The sequence below is a fragment of the Octopus bimaculoides genome, chromosome 2 (assembly GCF_046866305.1).
Source record: "Octopus bimaculoides isolate indiv1 chromosome 2, ASM4686630v1, whole genome shotgun sequence".
Lineage (NCBI taxonomy): Eukaryota > Metazoa > Mollusca > Cephalopoda > Octopoda > Octopodidae > Octopus > Octopus bimaculoides.
The window spans coordinates 49,902,619-49,930,038 of record NC_142929.1 but is presented as its reverse complement, the minus strand read 5'-3'; the positions used below and the strand labels follow the sequence as shown (position 1 = coordinate 49,930,038).

At 34.4% G+C, this 27,420-nt stretch overlaps 1 long non-coding RNA gene across 2 annotated transcripts in view; it reads right to left on the bottom strand.

Annotated features, from left to right (window-relative positions):
• LOC128247105 (uncharacterized) overlaps window positions 1-27,420 on the bottom strand; it is a 115,266-nt gene that overhangs the window by 15,587 nt on the left and 72,259 nt on the right. The window contains exon 4 of one of the 2 annotated variants that reach the window (XR_008263526.2): window positions 25,506-25,581. The exons of the other annotated variant lie outside the window; for it this stretch is intronic. This is a non-coding gene — a long non-coding RNA (uncharacterized LOC128247105). Of the gene's footprint in view, window positions 1-25,505; window positions 25,582-27,420 lie in introns of those variants that run through there. 2 annotated transcript variants of the gene reach the window in all.

Below are 27,420 nucleotides of genomic sequence, written 5' to 3'. Positions count from 1 at the left end.
CTTTGAGACTTTAGTATTCAAACTGATCATGCCAGTCAGGTCTATAAGACCAGATATTGTGCTGAAGAAAATCACTCTGATAAAATACATTCACTCATTGATATGCTAATCCCAGTGGAGTGCAACACCTCTGTGAAAACGTTTGAAGAGTTAAGTAAATACAAAAACCTTGAAAGAGAGGTCTCTAAACCATGGCATCTAAGAACAACCTGTGGTCATTGGAGCATTGAGGATAATATCAAATGGCATTCTGAAATACTTTGATCAGACACCAGGAAACTTAAAAGTATCAGAACTACAAAAAAATTGTTCTCATGGCTACAGCCTACATCATAAGAAAATTACTATCAACCTGAGAATATATGAATCATTTAAAAATCTTTTAATATCATAAATATTGCAACAGCCATTTAATGAAATCTTAATTCTCAGTACTTGGTCTACTTTCCCTGAAATATATCATTGCTACTCATAAATAACTTCCTCGGCAAAATGCCTAACTTGCTGTTACTTGAAGTTTCCAGATGAGACTTAGAACAGCTTGTATAAAACAAAATGACAACAACAGCAAGAACAACAATAGCACAAAAATATCTAGTAAAGAATCATGGAAAAATAATATAACTACAAAACATGAGCAAAAACAAAAAACTGTTTTCTGACTTCAAAGAATCCTGCAAATATAAAACAGAGGCTGGAATGGCAGTTATGAAGAAAAAGGAGAAACGATAGGAATGGTGAAAGGCTATGATCTAAAGCAAAAAAAAAATGGGTTACAGAATGCTTTGATAGAGGGCAATTCCATGCAAAAGGAGACAAAAACTGAAAAATTATAATAATACTGTGCTACTATGATTTATGTATTCTTATGTTCCCATAAGACAATAGGATTCAAAAAGGTAAAGAAAATTTTTGCAGGACTATTGTCATGTGACCAGGGCAGCCATCTCCAGTGCAGTCTAGAAGATGACAATTTGACTGCAAGGACAAAAGGTAGGTATCCAGTCCATCCTACAAAAAGATTAACTTTCTATCTTGTAAAGATGTATTTTTAGGAAGAACTAGAATAAAACTACAGTTTGGCAGTGTTATTTTTTGGAAGATCATCCTGCTTGTCAGCAAAAACAATTTACTGTGTCTATTAGAATTTGTTGCCTCAGTTACATTTTGACATTATAAATTTAGTCTACAAAATCCTGACAAATAATTACTTTAAACCAATGCAACCATTATGACATGCTGTGATGGATGATTTTATTCTTATACACAGTACTTTATATTTTCAGTTACATGTACCTGCTTGTGCACTGTTCATGGAAATTTCAGTCACATTATGATCAGTGAATTTTGGGACTCCCACAGTTACCTGCAATGCATGTAAAATGTCTAGATTTAATTATGTAAGACATTACGCATGTGCTGCAATAAGCTTCAAGGAATGTTATTTAGAACTATGTGTTCAAGTGCAGCACACATTTTGAATGCATAGTGTTTTTTTACCTTTTGATCAATTCCTCTTGTTCCTGATTGATTAAAATAAAAATGTGGAACACTAATTGGCATTTGAGTTACAGTGTTGTGTCAGTTACACATTTCTAAGTGGAAATGTTGCATCAGTTACATTTTATCAAAGGCATTACAGCATGTATTAAACAAGAGTGTTGGATATGAAAGCATGTATAACATCCATAGCACTTCAGATTTCTTTTGATATAAAAATTGTTTACACATGTAAATTCTCTGCACAAGGTTTCCAGCATAAGTCCCACCAAGTTAAGTATCATGTCTTTTTTCTGTTGCATCAGTAACACAAGTATTTATTCTCTCTAAGACAAGCTAGTTCAAACATAGAGTTTAGATTCATATGTAGCAATATTAATGGCCCACAGCAGTTAAGGTATTCATGGGTCATTACATTTCAGTTAGCTTAAGTAAGATGCCGGGACATTTTTAGTATTAAAAAATTCTTGTAAGTGTTGTTTCAGTTATGATGGAATTGCCCTAGAACAAAAGCAAGAAAAAATTCTACACGGCCAATACCTGATAAAGCTGAACAAAGAGAAAGTGACCATGCTCTAGGATATGCTAATATAGACAGATTTCAAATTTTGGCAAAAGGCCAGCAAGTTTGGGGGAGGGTGTATATTGACCCTAGTGTTCAACTGGTATTTATTTTATCAATCTCAAAATGCAGAAAAACAAAGTTGACCTTGGTGCAATCAAACCCTATGCATAGCACTCGTGGAAACTCACCTCAGCCTTGATATAGAGGATGCAGTGGTACACGTACCAAAATATGTCATACTGCGAACAGACAGAAGGGAAAGGAGCTGTATACATCCGTGACGACCTCACACCCCAGGTCTTACTGTCATACTCAAATTCAGTATGCGACACCCTAATTGTATACATAAGACAACATAATATAGTCATATGCAATACATATTGCCCACCGGATGCTCCAAACCACATAGGCAAATTTGAAGATTGCCTCACTAAAATTAAAGAAATCCTCATGAAACTGGAACACCATGTGACCATATTTCTTATGGATGATTTCAACTTCCCCAACGTCAAATGGCCCGAAGGTCTCATACTCTCAGGAATGACTTATCGCAAGCAAGCACAGGTGGAATGCCTGCTCAACCTCACCAATGCCCTATTCATGGATCAAGCTGTTCTCAGACCAACTAGAGCGAATAACATTCTAGATCTCTGCTTCACGAACAATACGGACATCATTCATAATGTGAAAGTGACGCCGACATTAGTTTCGGATCACAACATAATAGAGCTGTCTATGTTTGGGCCGAAAGAAACCAGAGACATACAGCCTAAAGGAAGTACCCAAAATCTCTCCAATCTGAACTTCCACAAAGCGGACTGGAAATCGATCCAGAAAGAGATCCTCAGAGAGGATTGGCCAAAATGTCTCTCCACACCAGACATTGACATGAAACTAGAATGTTTCATGTCTACTGTGCAAGCCATATGCCAGAAATATGTCCCAGAGCACAAGGCCAAAACAAATAGGAATAAGATTCCAAGGGAGAGGAAGATCCTCATGAGACGACGGACGAAAGTTGCAAATCGACTCAACCAGCATCCCAAGAATGGCCAAAGGTCCCGCCTTAAAACGACACTGATGGAGATTGAAAAAAGGCTGCAACAATCCTATATGAGAGAGAGAGCAGACAAAGAAGCCTGGGTTATAAAAAACATTAAGTCAAACCCAAAGGTCTTCTTTCATTACGCAAAAGAAACAGCCTCAGTACGCTGCAAGATTGGACCCCTCTCCGAAGAGGATGGCTCCCTCACAGACAGTCCAATTAGGATCAGTGAGGTACTGAATTACCAATTCAAAAGTGTCTTCACCACTCCATTGGAGCACAGACAAGTGAACAAACCAGTGGACTTCTTTGCTACCTCCCCTATAACCAGTGTGGCAGTTACGATGGAATCCATCAACATTAGCAAAGAAGATGTACTACTAGCTATACATGAAGTGGACACAAACTCAACTGCTGGCCCTGATGGTTTCCCAGCAATCCTCCTTAAATCATGTAAGCATGCCCTGGCAAAACCCCTCCAAACCCTCTTCCAGAGCTTTCTCGCAAACGGTAGACTGCCAAGCAAGCTGAAGGAGGGAATAATATGCCAAATCCATATAGGGGGAAGCAGAGCAGATGCTAAAAACTATAGGCCTATCTTTCTGACTTCACACATCAGCAAAGTCATGGAAAGGATAGTCAGAGGAAAACTAATCGCATTCCTTGAAGAAAATAAATTGCTGAGTGATACCCAACATGGCTTTCGACCAGGTAGGAGCTGCCTGACCCAGATCTTTCAGCATTATGACTGGGTGTTGAGGCAGTTACTCAACAACTCAAATGTGGACGTAATATACCTTGATTTTGCAAAAGCTTTTGACAAAGTGGATCATGGTGTGATATGCCACAAACTGCGTGATCTTGGCATAGCTGGAAAACTTGGAGAGTGGTTACATGACTTTCTGAAAGATAGAAGTCAGGCAGTAGTGGCTAATGGAGCCACCTCTATGAGAACACAAATAAATGAGCGGTGTTCCACAGGGCACTGTCTTGGGACCATTGGTTTTTATAGTCGCTCTCTCAGATATGCCTTCAAGTGCCCGGATAGCCACTCTTGCAAGCTATGCAGACGATACGAAAGTATCGCAGAAAATACAGAACTCCAGTGATGTTGCACACTTGCAGCAGGAGTTGGAATCAGTTTACAGATGGGCTGAGGATAATAATATGCAGTTTAATGCTGAAAAATTCCAAGCCCTGCGCTACCAACGTCCAAAACTGAATATGAAACTTACAGAGTACACTGGTCCGCTGGGAATTTCAATCCCAGAGCCTAAATCAGTGAGAGACCTGGGTATCGACATGAGTGATGATACCTCTTTCCAAGTGCACATTACCAGGATGACAACAAAGTGCAGACGATTGGCTGGATGGATCCTGAGAACATTCAGAACCAGAGATAAGGAAACCATGATGATCCTCTGGAGGACATTCGTCCTCAGCCACCTGGATTACTGCTCACAGCTGTGGTCACCCACCAGTGTGAAATTAACAGCAGACCTTGAAGCAATCCAGAGAAGATTCACAAAGAAGATTGTCTCTTTGCAACTGCTCAGCTACTGGGAAAGGCTGAAACAGCTAAGACTCTACTCCCTGGAGAGAAGGCGGGAGAGGTATGCAGTAATATACATCTGGAAGATCCTGGAAGGAATTGTGCCAAATTTTGGCATTGAAAGCTACACCAATGCCAGAACGGGACGACACTGCATAGTGCCAAAGATCCCAGCAATGCCATCGCGCTTCAGGACCAGTTACTGCAACAGTTTGGGTTTCAGGGGCCCACAGCTTTTTAATATTCTCTCAAAGAGCCTGAGGAACCTGCACAAAGTAGATGTAGGGGTTTTTAAATCAAAGCTGGACCTCTTCCTGTTGAGAGTCCCAGATGAACCTACCTCGCGGCAGGAGGTGCAAATGAAGGTTGCTAAATCAAACTCCATTCTTCACCAAGTGCCACATATTGTAAGAGGCTCCCTGTAATAACAGTGTAGCAACACGGCAGTGCATCAGCATGGCCGCAGCTCTAAGATGAAACTATAAAAATAAAAAATAAATATATATATATATATATATATATATATATATATATATATAGATGTACTTGCATAGCAAGTGACCTGATCTGAGATCGTGTGCTGGAACGAAAATAATTGCAGCGTGGAAGGTGTTTGTAAGCCATTTAAAATAACACACAAAATCCGTTAGATTCACTTCAACATTTAAATTTAATTTGTCAAAATATTTTCGTCGCTTTGAGACCGCGACCTGTTCACTGACAAAATTCTGTGCTGCATCTCAGCACAGAATTTTGTCAGTGAACAGGTCGCGGTCTCAAAGCGACGAAAATATTTTGACAAATTAAATTTAAATGTTGAAGTGAATCTAACGGATTTTGTGTGTTATTTTAAATGGCTTACAAACACCTTCCACGCTGCAATTATATATATATATATATATATATATATAATTAAAAGGGTAAAGTATTATCAATTTATTAATAAATTAATAATTAATAATTCTTACCAAGCCCTTCGGTATGTAAGCACCATTATCGGTGAGGAACTTATTTAAAAGTTCTTATACATTAAAAACAAAATTAAGGGATGATCCCTTAATTTTGTTTATATATATATATAAATATAAATATATATATATAAATAAATATATATAAATATATATATATATATATATAAATATATATATATATATATATATATATATATATATATATATATATATATATATATATATATAAATAAATATATATAAATATATATATATATATATATATATATATATATATATATTTATAAACATAATTAAGGGATCAGCAAATATTTGCTTCACCATATACCGAAGTTCAGAAATAGCAGCTAAAAAAGCTGAGACTCCAACAGATAGCATTACTTGTAACTCACAAAGGCAAAAACAAGAAGAAAAAAACAATGAAAACTAACCATTCCGAAGTTAATCAGTATATGGTGAAGCAAATGCTTGCTGATCCCTTAATTATGTTTATAAATGTATGAGAACTTTTAAATAAGTTCTCCACCGATAATGGTGCTTTCATACCGAAGGGCTTGGTAAAAATTATTAATTGTTGATTTATTAATAAATTAATAAATTGATAAACCTTTACCCTTTTAGTTTGATATATATATAAATATATATATATATATATATATATATATATATATATATACATGGGCCCGGGAACAGGGGGGTGCAGGTGGTGCAAGTGCACCCCCTAGAATTTTTGCGGAGTGCAGAACCAAAATTTGCAGCCCTACTTATTTCTCTCAGGTTTACAAAACAGTGAATAAAAAAGTGATGTGTAAAAAGTAGCTTAAAGTTAGGTTCCTACTCAAAGAACAAATCACAAAAATATATAAAAAAAAAAAAAAGACCAAATTTGTAAAAAAATTTTGGACCTGGGTTTGCACCCCCTAAGCAAATTTCGTTCCCGAGCCAGTGTATATATATATGTATATATATACATGTATGTATGTATATATATATATGTAAATATATATATATATATATATATATATATATATATATATATATGTAAATATATACAAAATTAAGAGGAATGACCAGCAAAAATGGACTCCTATATGCTAGAAATAGATGCCAAATCACCTAACCATGAAGAGTATGTTCTCAAGAAAAAAATTTCAGCAAGACGCCAGACTGTAGAAATGAGCAAGGCAAATGAAAATATACGAAATAAAAAAACGATTACCTACGAGAACATACTCTTCGTGGTTAGGTGATCTGGCATCTATTTCTAGCATATAGGAGTCCACTTTTGGCGGTCATTCCTCTTAATTTTGTATGTAATATAATTTTAATCTTCGGATTTTTTTTAAATATGCTAGGCCACTGGTTTTAATTGATTAATATCAATTTCTACCCTCATTATTAATTTTTTTTTGTGTAAATATATCATCATCATCATTGTTTAACGTCCACTTTCCATGCTAGCATGGGTTGGATGATTTGACTGAGGACTGGTGAACCAGATGGCTACACCAGCTCCAATCTGATTTGGCAGAGTTTCTACAGCTGGATGACCTTCCTAACGCCAACCACTCCGAGAGTGTAGTGGGTGCTTTTACATGCCACCAGCACGAAGGCCAGTCAGGCGGTACTGGCAACGGCCACGCTCAAAACGGTGTATTTTACATGCCACCTGCACAGGAGCCAGTCCCGCGGCACTGGCAACGCTCTCGCTTGAATGTCTTTACATGTGCCACCAGCACAAGTGCCAGGAAGGCGACGCTGGGCACAGGTGCCATCATGATATTGCTTTCGTTTGCCCCAACAGGTCTTCGCAAGCTGAGTTTCGTGTCCAATGAAGGAGACGACGTTGGCATGGGTGCCAATCGACGAATTTAGTTCGATTTCGATTTCACTTGCCTCAACAGGTCTTCGCAAGCGGAGTTTAGTTTCCAATGAAGGAAGGTATGCATAAGTGGGCTGGCTACAATTATACTTTGATGTTGGTTTAGTAAAAAAAACAGTGGTGATGAAAATCATAATATATACATCAATGACAAATTTTGGCAGTGTTGGTTATAAGGTAATAAAAAAAAATTATAGAGATGTAATGATTAGGCATACCTTTAATACTTCCTTGTTGACAATATTGATGATGATGATGATGCCCACGACGACCATGTAAAAGATAAGTCTAATGATGATGATATTCATGGTGATGATGATGATAATCATGATGGCAGGAGTAGTCAGCTGCTGGCATAAAAACATTTGTAGAACAAAATAAATGTTATGTTCACACTATCCAAACAAACTGGGAAAATAACACTTTTCTCTCTCTATTTATTTATTTCTCTTGCTTCTTATCAACAAGGTAATATAAACATTTCCAACACTTAGACAGAATAGTTGCTTAAAACCTTGATTTATTTGCATTGGATTTAGAAGCTGATAAAACTTACATCAGGATAACTTCCTTACAGGACTATTTTCTCATTCACAGGTAGAATGATCAAGTAAGAAAGAAAAGGCCAGGTAGCAAAGATTGTATTACAAATGATCTAGAAAATACTTCAATGTTGAACAGTTTGATCCAGTGAAGGCGCTTTTAAGTCACTCAACTTTCCAGAAATAGCAACTAATTTTTCACAAATTACACTCTGTTGTCCTAAGAAAGGAAGAACACATTAAGCAAAATAATCCTAGGTACATTCTGCTCGAAGAAAGACAAGAAAGTCCCTGCTGAAATGTCTTTGATCAGAGCTCTCTTAGATTATGGTCATGGCCGGAATAACTTTGATCATTTACTTGTAGCAAGTGGATCATCTTTCTGGAATCCTGAAAGAGGACTTGTGATTGTACAGATGCCACTTGAAGGCAGTTCTGGTTGACCTGATATATTTCCAGACTTCAGTGTCGGTTGTGTTCACATTTCTGGTGCATCTTCCATTAGCTTTGGGCCTGGAGATGTTGTTGTTGCTGCTGTTGTTACTGGGGCTGTTATTATGGAGTGTGGGTCTGGCAATGTCATATATGTATGTATATATATATATATATATATTTCGTTTTTGGATTTGGTTTGCAAGATCGTTTATGTGATTTCGTGTGTTGAAGCATATTCTGTTGTGTCTGGGGAGAGTCATTTTCTTATTGTGCCTTAAAATTAACACACTCACTGGTAAAATTTCCACTTAAAAATAAAAGTAAGAAATAAGTGGAAATTTTACTGGTGAGTGTGTTAAATTTTAAGGCACAATAAGAAAATGACTCTCCCCAGACACAACAGTATATATACATATATATATATATATATATATGTGCACACTAGACTAGCTTCAAAACTATTCTGGTTTTCCATTAGGAGTAGTCTTTTGAATATATTATCTCTGGTCATGATGGACAAGGCAACTATGATATTTATAATTATTCTCAATACTACACTTTAGTATTTCATATTTCACATGTAATTTATATTCTTTGCTTCAGTTATATGTATATAGAATATGTATATGCATTTCATGAATAATTTTATTTCATATAATACAAACATATATATAAATATATATATATATATATATATATATATACACACACACTCACACACACACGCACACATACACATACAAACATAAATATATGCATTTATATATAAATATATATGATGTAAGCGTGGTGGATACTTATATCTGTATGCATATACATCAAATGCGTAAGTTTCCTCTGTGTGTGTGTGTGTGTACGTTTATACATTGTTTCTGTATCTGGATGGCATATTTTCATTAATGGATATTTCTTTTTTCTAAAAGTGTGACACAAATAGATAAAATGGTTGAAACATCTGCTAAAAAGAATAATCTCATAGAATAAAGAGAGAAGAATGGTAGGAGGAGTAGTGACAGAGTAGCGGTGGTGGAGAAAACAAACTTTTAAGAAAATCACTTCTAATATTTTAATACTTTAATTTTAAATTGCCACACTAGTATTGGAAATAACGAAAAATTATGAGATTCTCTGAAGAATGAAATTGGAAAAATTCAAAATTATTATAATGATGCTTTCAATAAATATACATTCAATTATGTATGCATTTTTAATTTAAGAACATTTTCATGGACAGTCTCTCTCTCTCTCTCTTTCTCACACACACACACACACACACACACAGATATACTTATCTCAGTACCAAAATTAAAAGTGGTAAATACAAAGCACATTACTTTGCTGTGAATATACTCATATGTATATGGCTAAAATTTTTTCATATAAAATTTTAGATATATTTCACATATTATGAATAGTTTGTGTGTACTAAAGACAGATATAAGATATGTGATAAATGGGTTGCATTCAATGCCAAATTAGGTAGAGTTTAATTGTATAATAGAAGCAATTGCTAGAATACAATTATGATTGAGAACAGACTGTTGCATATGTTATGTAATAATTAGATACTAAAATTTTCAGATCAAATTTACATCCAAAAAAATGGTCGGTTGATTTATATACCAAAACGACTTTAGAGGATCAAAAGTTCCATGGGAAATGTGGCAGGATTTAAAAAGATAATGACGATGTTTAAATGCTTACACTCCATATTTACACTAATATATCATGTTGACTTGTGAAGGTGCATGGCTTAATGGTTAGATTATTCGGCTCATGATCACAAGATCGTGAATTCAATCCCCTGCGATACATTGTGTCCTTGAGCAAGATGCTTTATTTCATTTTTGCTCCAATCCACTCAACTGACAAAAAATGAGTAGTACCTGCATTTCTAAGGGCCAGCCTTGTCACACTGTGTCATGCTGAATCTCCCTGAGAACTACGTTAAGGGTACATGTGTTCATGGAGTGGTCAGCCACTTGCACCTTAATTTCATGAGCAGGCTATTCCATTGATCAGATCAACTGGAACCCTTGTCATCAGAAGCAACAGAGTGCCACCTTTTCATGTTGACTTGTAAGATAGAAAATATCTATACATATATAGATGCAAGTTGTCTGTTTGGATGTCTGTCTGTGTCAAGTTGCCGTCTACACTCGTTAATGAATTTTCGTGAAACTTTGCAAGCATGTTAAAGTAACATCCAGTTTGTTACTAGGCTCATTGAAGTTTAATAAAAATCTATATTGGTTGGCTAGGGCCCCTAGAAGGGGTTCACATATATAACCCATATATATAGGTCAAGATTCCTACAACTATTTATAGTAACATCCATACCTCCTAAAAAACACTTTATTCATTCATCTTGCTGATTCCTTCAGTTTCACTTTGAAATGGCAGTAAATAAGGACCCTGGTGAAACTGTACTGACAATGACACCAGGATGCATATCTAACAGTGTGCAACTGATGCAGCTGAAATGCACAGAGGTCCAGATAAGAATGCTGTAAATAACTGTTTAATAAAATTATAGATGTGAAAAATCTCCGTTCTCCTTATCGTTGTTAATATCATCATCATTTAACGTCCACCTATGTGTGTGTGTGTGTGTGTACAAGCATTTATATGTGTGTACATGTATATATGTTAATATATATATGTGTGTGTGTGTGTGTATGTCCATATATGTGTGTAAGTATATGCCTGTATTTGTCAATTACACCTCCACCGCTTGACAACTGGTGTTGGTTTATTTGCATCCCCATAATGTAGCAGTCCGGCAAAAGAAATGGATGAAATAAGTTCTAGACTTCAAAAATAAACTAAAAATTAAAACTAGGATTGATTTGATTGACTTAAGTCCTTCAAGACAGTGCATCAGCATGGCAGCAGTCAAATGACTGAAACAAGCAAAAAAATAAAGACACAAAATCAGAAATATAGAAGGCAGATATCTGGATGGTTGATGGCAACATAGGTGGATGTATAGATATATAGATAGAATATTCATTGATAAATATTTCAGACTTTGCTCAGTCAACATTGCAGGCCAAATTCTAAATCTTCCTAGTGATCTTTAACCATTATAAACACTTGGCACTTAGCTAATAACTCTATGCTATTTTCAGTATTAAACTTATCTCTTCTGGCTTTTGTGCTCGATTAACATCGATATATGTTTTTGAGCTTAGCCCTCATATTATCTTGAGTTATATTCATCATCATCATCATCATCATCGTTTAACGTCCGCTTTCCATGCTAGCATGGGTTGGACGATTTGACTGAGGACTGGTGAAACCGGATGGCAACACCAGGCTCCAATCTAATTTGGCAGAGTTTCTACAGCTGGATGCCCTTCCTAACACCAACCACTCAGAGAGTGTAGTGGGTGCTTTTACGTGTCACCCGCACGAAAACGGCCACGCTCGAAATGGTGTCTTTTATGTGCCACCCGCACAAGCCAGTCCAGGGGCACTGGCAACGATCTCACTCGAAAATCCTACGGGAGCCAGTCAGGCGGTACTGGCAACGGCCACGCTCAAAATGGTGCATCTCATGTGCCACCCGCACAAGAGCCAGTCCAGGGGCACTGGCAACGATCTTACTTGGCTTGCCGGGTCTTCTCATGCACAGCACATTTCCAAAGGTCTCGGTCAGTAGTCATCGCCTCAGTGAGGCCCAATGTACGAAGGTCTTGCCTCACCACCTCAGCCCAGGTCTTCCTGGGCCTACCTCTTCCACGGGTTCCCTCAACTGTTAGGGTGTGGCACTTTTTCACGCAGCTATCCTCATCCATTCTCACCACATGTCCATACCAGCGCAATCGTCTCTCTTGCACACCACAACTGATGCTTCTAATGTTCAGCTTTTCTCTCAAGATACCTACACTCTGACGGGTATTCACATTGATATTACACATCCAACGGAGCATACTGGCTTCATTCCTTGCGAGCTTACGTATGTCCTCAGCAGTTACAGCCCATGTTTCACTGCCATGTAACATGGCTGTTCGTACGCATGCGTCATACAGTCTGCCTTTTACTCTGAGTGAGAGTCCCTTTGTCGCCAGCAGGGTTAAGAGCTCTCTAAACTTTGCCCAGGCTATTCTTATTCTAGCAGCTACACTTTCAGCGCACCCGCCCCCACTACTAACTTGGTCGCCCAGATAGCGGAAGCTATCAACTACCTCTAGTTTTTCACCCTGGAATGAGATAGAAGTTGTTTCCTGTTTGTTTACAGTCTTTATTGCACCTGAACATCTGCCACAAACAAAAAGTAACTTCCTAGTTAACCTGCCTTTGATGTTGCTGCACCTCTTATGTGTCCATAGCTTGCACCGGGTACATCTTATAGAGTTACTACCTACTCCTTTTCTACATACTGAGCAGGACCATCTACCTGAAGGGGTTGAATAATAGGTGCAGGTGTGGGTGCATGGTAAGAAGCTTGTTTCCCAACTTCATGGTTCTGAGTTCAGTCCCACTTCATGTACAGGGTGATTGAAAAGTAACTCTCTATTTTAAAATATTTATAAATTATTTATTAATTGTAATTTTTTGTCAAATTTTTTGTGTTTGTATTTTGAATTTTAAATGAAACCTCATACTAAAAGCTTTCCTCTTATATCCAGTTTTTTTGTAAAAATTACAATTAATAAATAATTCATAAGTATTTTAAAATAGGGAGTTACTTTTCAATCACTCCGTAGTTTCCTTCAGTCATATTTCACTCACAAGACTTTGGTCAACCAAAGACTATAGAAAAAGATATCTGCCCAAGTTACCTGTCACCTATGGTCATGAATGTTGAGTAATAACTGAAAGAATACGACAGCAAATATATAGATAACTATTGATAACCTTGTTTTAATAGTTATACTTTGGTATAACTAAATTATGAATGACAAGTTTTTCAAGATCATCATAGATTATTTATGGATTTTCTAAATCATTAAATTATATTCTTAAAAATCCACAGTGCAACACACCATCTGAGAACTGCTGCTCTTGTTCAATGACATATACTAAGAGAATCCTTTCCTAAATCACTATGGACCGCATGACCTAGCTCCTATATCAGTTTTTGTAGTATTAAACAGATGATAGATACCTCTACCCCTTACTGCTGGTAGCTTCTGTTACTGTAGATGTTGAACATGATATTGAAAGCAAACATACCACAAACCGAATTAAGAAAACTGCTGCTGACTATAGTGGTGCAGGTTGTTTCTCTTCTGTGGTACTCAATAACAGTCAGGTGAACTGCACAACATCTTCACAATCACATGGCATTGATCATCATCATCATCATCATTTAACGTCTACTTTCCATGCTGCTATGGGTTAGACAGTTTGACTGAAACTGGTAAGCTGGAGAGCTGCACCACGTTCCAATCTGATTTGGCATGGTTTCTTTGACTGGATGTCCTTCCTAATGCCAACCACCCCAAGAGTGCAATGGGTACTTTTTACATGCCAATAGCATGGGTACCAGTTACATGACACCGGCATTGGCCACAACTATGCTTTCACTTGGCTTGATAAATCTTCTCAAGCATAGCATATCACCAAAGGTCTCAGTCACTTATCATTGCCTCCATGAGGCCCCATATGTTCGAAGGGTGCTTTTTACATGCCACTGGGGCAGGTTCCTGTTATGTGACACCAGCATCAGCCACAACTACGGTTTCACTTGGCTTGACGGGTTTTCTCAAGGGTAGGAAAAAACATCTCAAATAGTTGTTCATTATCATCCACTCTACCATCGTCACTCAGTAACACTTATTACTCTTGAGTTTAAATCTATAATAGGTCAACTTTGCTTTTACAGTCAGTAAAATATATTAGTAATGCATTAACGGATCAATAAATTTTGTACCGTGTAAAACATAATTGCCATTGTTTTAATGTAACACACATAAAAAAATGTTCAAAAGCTGATTTCCGGGGTTTTCTCAAATAAGAAGGTATATTAGAAAGTTTGAAATATTATCATTCCTTGAAACTACATATTACGATTCTTAATCTTGACAAGTATTCAGAAATATTTCCAAGTAATTGTCCATTTACATAAGAAACTTGGCTTCAGACTTTGTTAAGTTCAGTAATCTCACAGGAAATATATTTTTTTATAGCACTTCTAATGTAATCATTCAAAAAGACATTTTAAAATTTCATTGAAAATAGGAAGTAAACCTATTTACTTCTTGCCCAAAATTTGAATAATTACTACCAAAGACAGATACAAATATCAGTGATTAATGAAGTTTTGCATTGTCACATAGATTGCTTATACGACAAAAATGAAATATTTGTTGTCAATAGAAGTTTCAAATATTTTCCTTGCTAAATATCTACATTTTCTGTTGAAATGAAACATTTTTTGTTGTTCAGATATCCACATATATAAATATTAACACTTTCATAACATAGGCTAACCTTACTTAGAATATATCTCCCATCAGAATTCTATTTACAAAATTTATTACTTTTAAAATTTTTTGAAATAGAGAATTATTTCAGAAAAGTTAATTTTATAAATGTTTATTATTACTGTTACAATTATCTAAACTGAAGCTATTCAACAAGAGAAAATTCTTTGTTTCTTGCTGCAAAATCCAGCAAGATATTTCTTTTTATGTTTTGGTGAAAGAACTCAAAATGGTGGTTGTCGAATATTTCAGGATATACATAGATATATACATATACATAAATATATACATATATAATGTTAATGCTAAAATAAAGATTAACATATAATTGGGAGAATTTATGTATGGTTTAGAATGTATCAAGTTTTTCATTAATCTGTTCTGATGATTTATATTGAAAGCAATCTTACCTTGAAAGAAGAAGGAGGAAAAAATATTTGTTAGATCCAAAATAAATCAATCTATCTATAATATAAATATATGCATATGTGTGTGTGGCTTAGTGGTTAGGGTGTTGCATGTTCATGAACACTAGATTATGGTTTAGGTTCATGGACTGGTCAGTGTGTTGTATTTTTGAGCAAAATGCTTCATTTAACATTATTCCAATCCACCCAACTGGTAAAAATGAATAATCCTGTGATGAACTGATATCCTTCCCTGAGGGGAATATATACATCACAGAATCCCGAAAACAGGCTATATAAGTCTATTGCTTGGGAAGGATCATTTTGATATATATATATATATATTGCTATTATGTTAAACTGTCCTATGTTCAAATTTGGCCAAATGTGTTTTGTTCAATATTTGATTTTGCTTGCAATAGCCAGTTCTTTTGGTCAAACTGTTCTATCTCCAGTTGTTTCAGATGCAAAGATATGTAAATTGTCAAAGTGTAGTACAAGGGTTTAGCATTTTCCAAAAGTATAGTAAGTCCCACATACAACAGTTTTGCAAAAAAATATTTCTGATTGAAAATATCATACATGCATGGAGTTACGATTTTATGCCCCCAACAAAGTATTATTGTTAAGCTGAAACTGTTGCTAATGTAAAAATAAATGGAAAAGTGAAACTATTTGTTTTCTGAAAAAGCAACATTTTGGACTTACAACACTTTTTCATAATAGCAACGATATATATGTATGTGTGTGTGTGTGTGTGTGTGTGTTTGTGTGCGTGTGTGCGTGTTTGCGTGCATGTGTGTGTATGTGAAGACACATGGATTTGTGGTTAGGGTATTGCACTTGCGATTGCAAGATTGTGGTTTCACTTCCAAGACCGGGCATCGTGTTGTGTTCTTGAGCAAAGCACTTCATCTCATGTTGCTCTGTGATCATTTCGTTATCTGACATGTGGCACATGGTGCACCTGTAGAGGTAATGTTGATTTGATGGAGGGAGTGAGTTTATGTAGACACAAACATTTGATCACTATAAACAAATCATCTGTGCAGTTGTTCAGCAAGAAATTGCTGAACCCTCATACATCATCTAATAATGGTAGAGTCCATGATATATACAGGGGACGGACAAAATAATAGAAACACCTTAAAATTTCAAGCAAATTTATTTTACTATGGAGTAGGACTGCCTTTGGCAGTAATTGCAGCTTGAATTCTACGAGATATGGACTCATACAAAGTTTGAATTGTTTCCAAAGGAATTTTTGTCCAGTCTTCATCTAAAACAGTCTCCAGTCCTTGTAGTGATGATGGTGGAGGATATCGATTCCTTACTTGTTTTTCTAAAATGCACCATAAATGTACAATAATATTGAGATTTAGGGACTGTGGTCGCCAGATAAGATGTTCAACTTCAGTAGAATGTTCCTCATGCCATTCAGTAACAACTTTAGCTGTATGAATTGGTGCATTATCATCCTGAAAGACGGTATTTCCCCCCAGAAACAGTTCCACAACCATAGGATGAATTTGATCAGAAAAAATGCATAAATAGTCTTGACTATTAATTCTGCCATGAAGGGAAACCATTGGACCGGTGGATTTCCAAGATATAGCCCCCCACATCATCACAGATCCTCCTCCATTTTTAACAGTTGGAAGAAGGCAGTATGGGTCAAATGCTTCTTTTGGCTGTCTCCACATGTATGCTTGGCTGGTGGTCAGAAATATGACTTCAATTCCCAGCGACTTGTTGTATTCTTGAGAAAGACATTTTATTTCACATGGTTCTTGTTCACTCAGCTGCCAGAAATGAGTAGTACCTGTATTTCGAAGTGCCAACCTTGTCATACACTGTATCACACTGAATCTCCCTGAGGGCTACATTAAGGGTATGCTTGTCTATGGAGTGCTCAGCCACTTGCACATTAATTTCAGAAAGAAAAACATCTTTGTTGCCAAAAGAGTCAACAGCTCCCTGAACTGTTTTCTCACATCTTATTTACTCTATGGGTATAAGGGTATTTTGAAAATTCCTCACAGAGGGAAGCATGTCCTGCATGGTTACAGGTTGCCCTTTGGCAAGGTATAACACACATACAGCTACCTTGCAAGGGACAGTGAAGTCATGGAACTGCAATGTAGTGGATTGTGAAGAGGTAGTGGAATCACTCAAATGATTCAATGGTGCTTCTTAAATTGATTCTGAGTGGAGAAATTCAAGAAGATCAAGGGTTAGGATCAACAAGCTGTGTGAATAGAATAACTGCAATGCATCCATAGGGGCAGTGTCTGCAGTTGTGTAATCAGCTAATGAAAGATTCACTATGACTGAAACTCCCAATTCAAATTAATAATAATGGAATTGGATAGCAAAAGTGAGTCATGGGAATCTGCAAAAACACTGAAAATATTTACTCTAGCTGCTTTACTTTCATTACAACCATTAACCATCTCTAATTCAGTCTTTTCAGTAACAGAATCTTATTACTACCTGCAGAAAATTCACCATCTGAGTCGTTCATGAACTTACATGAATATTCTTACTACCAAACTACTTCAGTACAGGCAGTCATATCTCAAGAAGTTCTAATTCTCTGTCAGTCTGCCATGTAACACTGAATTCATTTGCCCACTGTATCATTTTGGGTATCACACTTATTGGTATTGAGTACATTTTAGTGATCATTAACATAAACATAAAGGGATGGCCATAAGAGATTAGCTGAAACCCAGCATTTACCTGGTACTTTATTTCATCAGCCTTTAAGATAATGAAAAGCCAAGATTTGAACTCAGAATGTGCAGCATAAGGTTAAATATTGCAAAGCAATTTTGTCCAGCATTCCTGATGATTGTACAAATTCACCACCTTGAGTCACTATCTACATCGTTCAATTTCCTGCTTCAGTGGAAAATTAAAAGACAACTGGCTGCTACAAAGATCACAAATCTAAGATGGCTGGTTACTATGGAGACCAAAATACTAAGAAAATGAAAATATTGTTCAATGCTGAGTGAAATGCAGCTATGCAGCAGAATGAAACCAATGCAGATAGAGGAAAATGCAATGACAGTTTTATATCTTGATTAAAACTTTTTATTCCAAATATAAATTCTTTCTTGCTTTGACATATAAGGCCAGGGATATATTGGGCAAGGGCCTAAATAACTGAACTAAAAGCAAGATTTGCTTTGAACTTAGAACACAAACATGGACAAAATGCTGTAAAACATTTTGTCCTGCATGCTAATGATTCTGTTTTAAATAATAATAATAATAATAATAATAATAGTAATAATAATAATGATAAAACACTTTCAATACAGTAACCATAAGAGCATCACAGCAAACCACAGCACATACCCAAGGCACACAGAGCTGCGCTCGGTAGTGAAGTGAAAGCACGTTATAAAAATAAAACTACTGAACAATAATAATAATATTAATAATAATAATAAATGCCCGGATGCATACCAGGCAGTGGCTCTCATGGCTTCTGATCTTAATTGATTGGAAGTGTTCAATTCCACTGCATGGCACCGTGGGCAAGTGTCTTCTGTTATATATAGCCTTGGGCCAACCAAAGCCTTGTGAGTGGATTTGGTAGATGGAAACTGAAAGAAGCTCGTTGTATGCATACACACACACACATACAAACAAATAAATAACAAATGATGGCTGAATGTTACTACATTACAGTTGTTTCCAACAGATTTTAAAAATAAAATAATGAGTACATTACATCATAACGTAAAAAAACTGCTTTCTTCAGCTGATACATAGCATTTGAAACGATATAAGAACAACACTTGACCACAGTGGATGAACCAAACCTGATTCCAGCCAAGTCTGGCTTGGAATGAGAGAACAAAGCAAAACTAGGATGACATTAGTTAGTGGGTAGGGTGTACAAAAGTTTTATGGCTTCAAGGTAGTTAGTGAGCATGTTTGGGGTGGGAGAGAGAAAAGAGCCAGGCAGTCTAGCTCATTATCACAACCTGCATGATAATGTTTGAGTTAATTATATATGTATCATTTTATTAGATTTTATTTTACTTTATGCCAGATGGGGATGAAATGAAGATAAAGGATACTTACGGCAATTAAGCATTTAATAAATGTGCAACATAACTTTACTTAAAAATTAAAGAGGAGAAAAATCTTAAATTGGGGTTCAGGATTATAACGAGAGATGGTGGTGACAATAATGAGAATGGGAGATAATATTACCTAAGTGGTATAGGTGAAATTGTATAAATGATGAAAATATAGATATAGAAGCAATAATAATTCATAATAACCAGCAACAATAATAAGGGTCATACATCAACCATCGGGATGTTTAGAGGTAGTTGTACATTAAACAAAACAGAATTAATACAGGAGGATAATACAATGAACGAAAAAATGATATAAAGCAGAATAAGGGGTTTATGAGAATGCCGATAATTAAAATTAATTATCAAATATTGGTGGTATCTTGTGCAATGATTTTCAGTGTCAGGTACAAGATAAGTAGGATACCAAGAGAAATCCATTATAGGTTATAAGCAGATATAAAGGTTTAGAAAAAGATATGTATATCTAAAAGAAAGTATTATAAATGGGTAACGAAACATGGGTAGTGGTACTAGTGTACAACCTGTTATTCAAATTATAGAGTTCCAAGAGTAAAACAAAAAATCATCTGATATATATCACATAATACAAAGAGGAGAAGAGGGTGTACCAGATCAGTATTATTTGTAAGTTATCGGGTATGTAGCTATCCATTAGTTATATCTCTAGTTTGTTTTATAGGTATAATGAAGATTAATAAGTAATTAAAATGTATGGGCCACTATCATATATGATTAGATCCGATGAGAAAAAATAAATGCTCAGTCACAGCTTAATAGAGTTAGATGACGTGTTCCTTCAGAATAACATACAACACCTATAATAGATTACAGGTATATAAATTGATTGGAGATAAAAACTAAGGGAATAGGAAAAATTTCACTAGATGATCATACCAGTTGTTAGAGTGTACAGGCCTATATATGAAAAAATAGGGAGTGTAACATTGGTTAAAAACAAGATTGAGAGGTTAGGTAATACCTTTAAAGTATTTAAAGGTACGGGTTACTTCATGAATACATGAAAGACAAAGATCCAATTTATTATTAATTAAATTTTCACTATTCTCATACTTTAATATTTCATTCATCTTCATACAGCATGGGCTGCACCCATACTTAAACTTAACTCCCACGATGAACGTAATATTAAAGGCAGACATAAATTAAATTACTTATATAATAAGTTTAGATAACTAATTTATTTATTTAAACCTAGTATTAGGTACCAATCTATAATTATGATCAGTATCGTAAAATACAACAAATTAGCTTTAGAATACACTTTAATCATCACAATATTATACAAAATTAGAACATATAACTACCTTTACTTTAAGTATTCAACGATAATATGAGCAGTCGTTTACAATGTTTCATAACATTATTTAAGTAATATATAACTTTCGTATTTGGTATAGTTATTATTCTGCGTAAATCTGAGAGCTTTAAGTATTTTAGTATTATTAATCTTCATTAACCTTTTTATTTTAGGTAGATTTTCTTTTTCGATATTTTCGTTATTATTTTAGTAATTATAACACGTAATTATCTCTGGTAATGGACGCCATGTTTATCACGTGACTTTTCAGTATAAATTTTCATAGCATTATTTACATAATATAGAATTTTCGTATGGGTATAGTTATTACTCTGCGTTAATTTGCAAGTTTAAGTATTTTAGTATTTTTAATCCTCAAGAAACGTTTTATTTTAGGTAGATTTTCTTTTTCGATATTTTCGTAATTATTTTAGTAATTATAATACGCATAAACTTCTGGGTAATAGACGCCATATTTATCACGTGACTTTTTAGTATAAATTCTATAGCGAAGCCATTTTGCTTTAATCTAAAATTACCAGCCGGCAGATATGTCATGTTTTCTTATTTTAATTTTATAAACAATATTGACATCCGTTTATGTCTACATTTATATTACATTCATCGTGGGAGTTAATCAATTTTTTATTAGTTAATAATATCTCTTTAAATTCGTTAGTACATAATAAGCAGAATTTATTCCCTATCCTATAGGCAGACAAGTCATGTTTTCTTATTTTAATTTTATAAACAATATTGACATCCGCCTTTTAGTAACTTTGTACACTAACACATTTTTTTACTATTATCTACTTATTCCATAATGTTTTAACCTTGTTTACGATAATACTATAATATTTTTAGATTGTAACTCTTAATATTTATATTAATACCGTTAATGTAGGGATTAGTTTACAGATTTTGTCTCTTTATATATATTTTTATTTCTCATGTTAATGTTTATTCCTTGAATGATTTTAGGTATTTTCTTAGGGATTTGACCTGAAGAGTGACTGATTTTGGGAGTAAAATCATTTCCCTGTTCTAATGAACTCGGATAGAATTTGCTTATGATTTTATATAGTCCCTATTTCAGCCATTAAACGCGCCTAGTCTATGTACTAGCACTAGCTTTTTACATTTATACTTCCATACTGTATACTATCGTATTAATTTTTACTGTCCAATTTATAAATTTGACTTTAAAATTTTTAAAATTAACATTTCTATGATTTATTTATGTAATATGTTATTTAGTTTAAATTTTTAGATTAAAATATTAGATATATTAAGTTGATATATGCCTCACAGCATGGATTTGGACGGGTTCATATATATATATATATATATATACAAATATATTTATATAAATATATGTATATGTATGTACAAATATATCTAGATATATATGTACAAATATATATAAATATATGTATATGTATGTACAAATATATGTATATATATATATGTAAAAATATATATAAATATATGTATGTATATATATGTACAAATATATATGTATATATATATATATGTACAAAGATATATATATCAATAAATGTATATATATATGTACAAATATCATCATCATCATCGTTTAACATCTGCTTTCTATGCTGGCATGGGTTGGACGGTTTGACTGAGGGCTAGTGAGCCAGAGGTTGCACCAGGCTCAATCTGATCTAGCAATGTTTCTACAGCTTTCTAATGCCAACCACTCCGAGAGTGTAGTGGGTGCTTTTATGTGCCACCAACACGAGGCCAGTCAGGCAGTTCTGGCAACGACCACGTTCAAAAGATGGTTTTACGTGCTACCTGCATGGGAGCCAGTCCAGCGGCACTGGCGACGACCATGCTTGAATGTTGTTTATCATATGCCACCAGCACATGTGCTGGTAAGGCGACGCTGGCAACGATCACACTCGAATGGTGCTTTTTAAGTGTCACTTGCATGTGAGCCAATCTGTGACCCTGGCAACGATCATGTTCCGATGTGCTTCTAAAATTCCACTGGCATGAGTGCCAATCAGGTGGTACAGTCATTTGGCCACATCAGCGATTGTGATTTGTTTATATATATATATCGTCAATCCAAACAAGAACAAGCAAGAAAAGACAACATGAGGACGTGGTACAAGTACTGTGTAATTGGACACTCAGGAAAGTAAAGAAAAGAAAGAGGATTTGGCGTGATGGTGGATGCAACGACTAAGAAAAGACAGATGACTAGAGTGGCGAGTTTTTTTAAAAAGCAAGTGAGAGAGTCTTTTTGTGGGCTGCAAGCATTGATTGGTGGAGGGTGGGGGGAGGAAAGAAAATGACAAAGAAGGGATTGAAAGTGTTGGAGGAAGGAGTGGAGGTCAGGCATTGTGAGAGGGTGTGAATGTCAGTGTAGTTGTTATTGGTGGTGGCAAAAAGGAAAAGAGAAAAAGAGGAAGAAAGTCGAAGTAGAACAGAAGATATATATATATACATGTATATAAATATATATATGTAAATACACACACACACACACACACACACACACACACACACACATATATATATATATATATATATATATATATATACATGAGGTTAGATCAGCTCAATGCTATTATAGAAGACACTTGACCATGGTACCATACAATGGGATTGAACCTGAAATCATGAAGGTGGAAAGCAAATTTCTTAACCACACCACTACACCTTGTGGGTATTCTTATTGATATTCTTGTATATTTTTTGTGACTTTGGTTACTCAAGTAAAAGCTGATTTTGTAATTATTGATAGTAATATTAACTATGAATATTAGTGCAGCAAAATCATCAGTATCAGCTACCAGTATTGGATACTTCAGTATTTTAACACCTCTAATGCATGAGTGTGTAAATATATGTGCATATTTCATGTGTGTGTGTTTGTGATTTTTTTTTTTTTTGGACCATTAAGTGAACATTAGTAATTTTGAAGATGTATCTATGTCAGCCAGAAAGTAGGAAGAAATGAAGAATGCAAAAAGTAGAAGCTAAAAGCCAAAAATAAAAATAAATAAATAAAAATGATGAAAGTGATTTTCTGATGTCATTCCTTGCTGCATAGTTTATTTTTCCCTCAGCATCCGAGCATCAGATATGAATTTAGACCAACCCACCAGTTTATTAGAAGGAGAATTAGATGTTTTTAAGAACTAGAAATATCTTTCAAAGGGACAGAAGTTTCTAAAACTTTGAATATTGAAAAGCAGGAAAACACAGATCGGCATAGAACCATTTGCAAATTCAGCATCATGTTGTAGGTTTCTTGGAATTTGATAAATTATCAAGAATGTAATTTTATCAGATGCCCTGTGGACAGAAATGTTTACATTGGTTTTGAAGTATTCTCAAAATAGTAAAGGGCCATTTTCTTCTCACACAAAACCAATCAATGAATGAAAGATGATTTAAAAGAACGTTGGAAAACAGATGTGGAGAAAAAGTTTGGCACTCATGGTTTGTTTATTCTCTAAAGAAAGCAGAATTCAGCTTTTGTTGTTTGCTTCTTTTCCTAAAATGCCAATCAGACTTCACTTGAACAAGAAAATTGATTCGATCATCAGAAAATACCAGAAAGGTTTAGCTTCCATGATAAGGGAAAGCAGAACAAAAAAAAAAAAAAAATTAGGAAAAAGGAATATATCGATAGGCTTTACCCAATGGAAGAGAATGGAAAAAATATCTTTTGGAGAACAGAGAAATCATTCACATGAATGATTTGGCTTATGCTGTATAAGAAAAACAAAAATAGCAAGATGCTTACCACAGAATTCTCCATTGCATAAAATCTTTAACAACTAAAAATCTTACATTCCATGATCACAAGAAATCCCATAGACAAGGAGAGGAAAGTTACTTTGGAAATTTTTGAGGTTATGAAAATTATTGGAAAACTTTGATTCTGTCATGAAAGAACATCTCAGTAATGTGCGAAAGCATCCTGGAACAATATCATATTTATCGCAGTTAGTGCAGAATGAATATATTCAGTTGATGGCTCTTACTCTATGCCAGAAATTAGCACATAGCATTCATAAGGCCAAGAAATTTTTGCTTCATATTTAATTCATTTCTATATCAAGCTTGTCGAAAGTAAATGGCTGAAACAATTTCTGTTGATATGGATTTTGAAGAGAAAACTAGCTTGTAAAGAAATTTTTTTTTTTTGGACATTACTAATTAGAATGATAGGATAGGTGCAGGTATGGCTATATGGTTCAGAAATTCACTTTGGAAACATGTGCTAAAGGATTTCATCCCACTCCTGAACATTGTTGGCATGGGGTACTATATCATAGCTGTAAATCAGCCAATAGCTTGTGAGGGAAATTGGTATATATATAGATATATATATATATATATATAAATGATGTATATGCATATATACATACATATATATATACATATATACATGCATACACATATATAAATAAATAATGTATATACATATATACATACATACACATATATAAATACATAATGAATATACATATATACATACATATATATACATATATACACACATATATATATACACACATACATATATATACATATATACACACATATATATATATATATACATACATACATATATATACACAGATACATTTACACATACATACATGCATATACATATATTTACATAGATACATACATAAACATATATACATATCAAACCTAAACTATAATATTAATGTTTCTAATTTGTTTACCTGCATTATTGCCTCTGTACCCTCTCAACCTGATCCCTCTTATAGCCTTTCTTTACCTGGTGGAATCGATCTCCTGTAAAGACATAAGAGTTTAAGTTTGAATCTTTTGAGCACAACTAAGTGTCTTGTATATGGATAATCACTGGATCTCATCTGTGGACTACACACACACACACACACACACACACACACACACACACACACACATATATATATATATATATATATCAATTTATACAAATGAGGATAAGGTCGATATTTAAATACCGATTTTATCAGGTGGCCAGCAAGGGAATAAAAAAACCATCAAAGGTAATAATTATTTAAAATCATAATTTAGGGTATGTAAGAGATACCACCACGCTGGAAATAGCAGTCAAAACTTGACTCTAAAACCACTTTAAATGTTCATATAGCACCAGGAGAGAAGACGAAGAGACAAAATGAACTAGCAGTAATTTTTTGCTAGTTCATTTTGTCTCTTCATCTTCTCTCCTGGTGCTATATGAACATTTAAAGTGGTTTTAGAGTCAAGTTTTGACTGTTATTTCTAGCGTGGTGATATCTCTTAGATACCCTAAATTATAATTATAATTATATATATATATATATATATATATATATATATATATATATATGTGTGTGTGTGTGTGTGTGTATTAGTAATATATTAATTGGTCTATACATTTTGTGTCTGATAAAATATAATTACCATCGTTTTAATGTGGAACAAACAAGAAAAGAGTGTTAAAAAAAATGATTTCTGGGGTTTTGTTAAATAAGAAGGTATATTAGCAAGTTTGAAATATTATCTTTCCTTGAAACTACATATTACAATTCTTAATCTTGACAAGTATTCAGAAATATTTCCAAGTAATTGCCCATTTACGTAAGAAACTTGGCTTCTGACTTTGTTAACTTCAGAAATCTCACTGAAAATATTTTTTTTTAATAGAACTTCTAATGTAATCATTCAAAAAGACATTTTAAAATTTCATTGAAAATAGGAAGTAAACCTATTTACTTCTTGTCCAAAATCTGAATAATTACTACCAAAGACAGATACAAATATCAGTGATTAATGAAGTTTTGCATTGTCTCATAGATTGCCTATAAGGCAAAAATGAAATATTTGTTGTCAATAGAATTTTAAAATATTTTTCTTACTAAAATAGCAAATGTATTTAGTTGAGAGGTATTCAGATATGCTATTGAAATATAGCATTTCTTGCTATTCAGATATCTTACTTGTTAGCTCAACTAATGCTATTTTCAGAAGCATGCTGGACAAAATGGTCAGTGGTATTTCTTCCAGCTTTTCCACTGAGGTCGAATTTTCCTTTCAACCTTTCGGTATTGATAAAATAAGTACCAGTCAGGTATTGAATTTGATGTAATTGATTTGCCCCCTTGCCCCTAAATTTTAGCCCTTGAGCCTATAGTGGGAAAGGAAAAGGACATCTATCATGTATATATTATTACAAAACATGGAGATAGCTTCTGATACTCTTGAATAACTCTCTGAACAATATACCATATTTTCTAGCATACAGGTAAAATTTTTCAGTCTAAAATTTACACCAAAATTTTAGATGAACTTACACATAAAGATAACTTTCAAGGGCCCAAGACTTCCAACTAAAAAGCAGCAGAATTTGGATAGATAGTGATGATGTTTGAGTGTTTAAATTATATACTACGTCGAATTACATGCCAATCTGATACTTAACCCTTTTGATACCAACTGAGCTGAAACCGCATCTAACTCTGTACAAATGTCTTATTTTCATAAGTTTTGAATTAAAATCTTCCACCAAACCTTAGTCACGAATCATGTTCCTAACACTAGCTTAATGATAACCAAGCTATTTTTCTAAATTCTATGTTATATTTAAAATTAATTGAAAGAAAC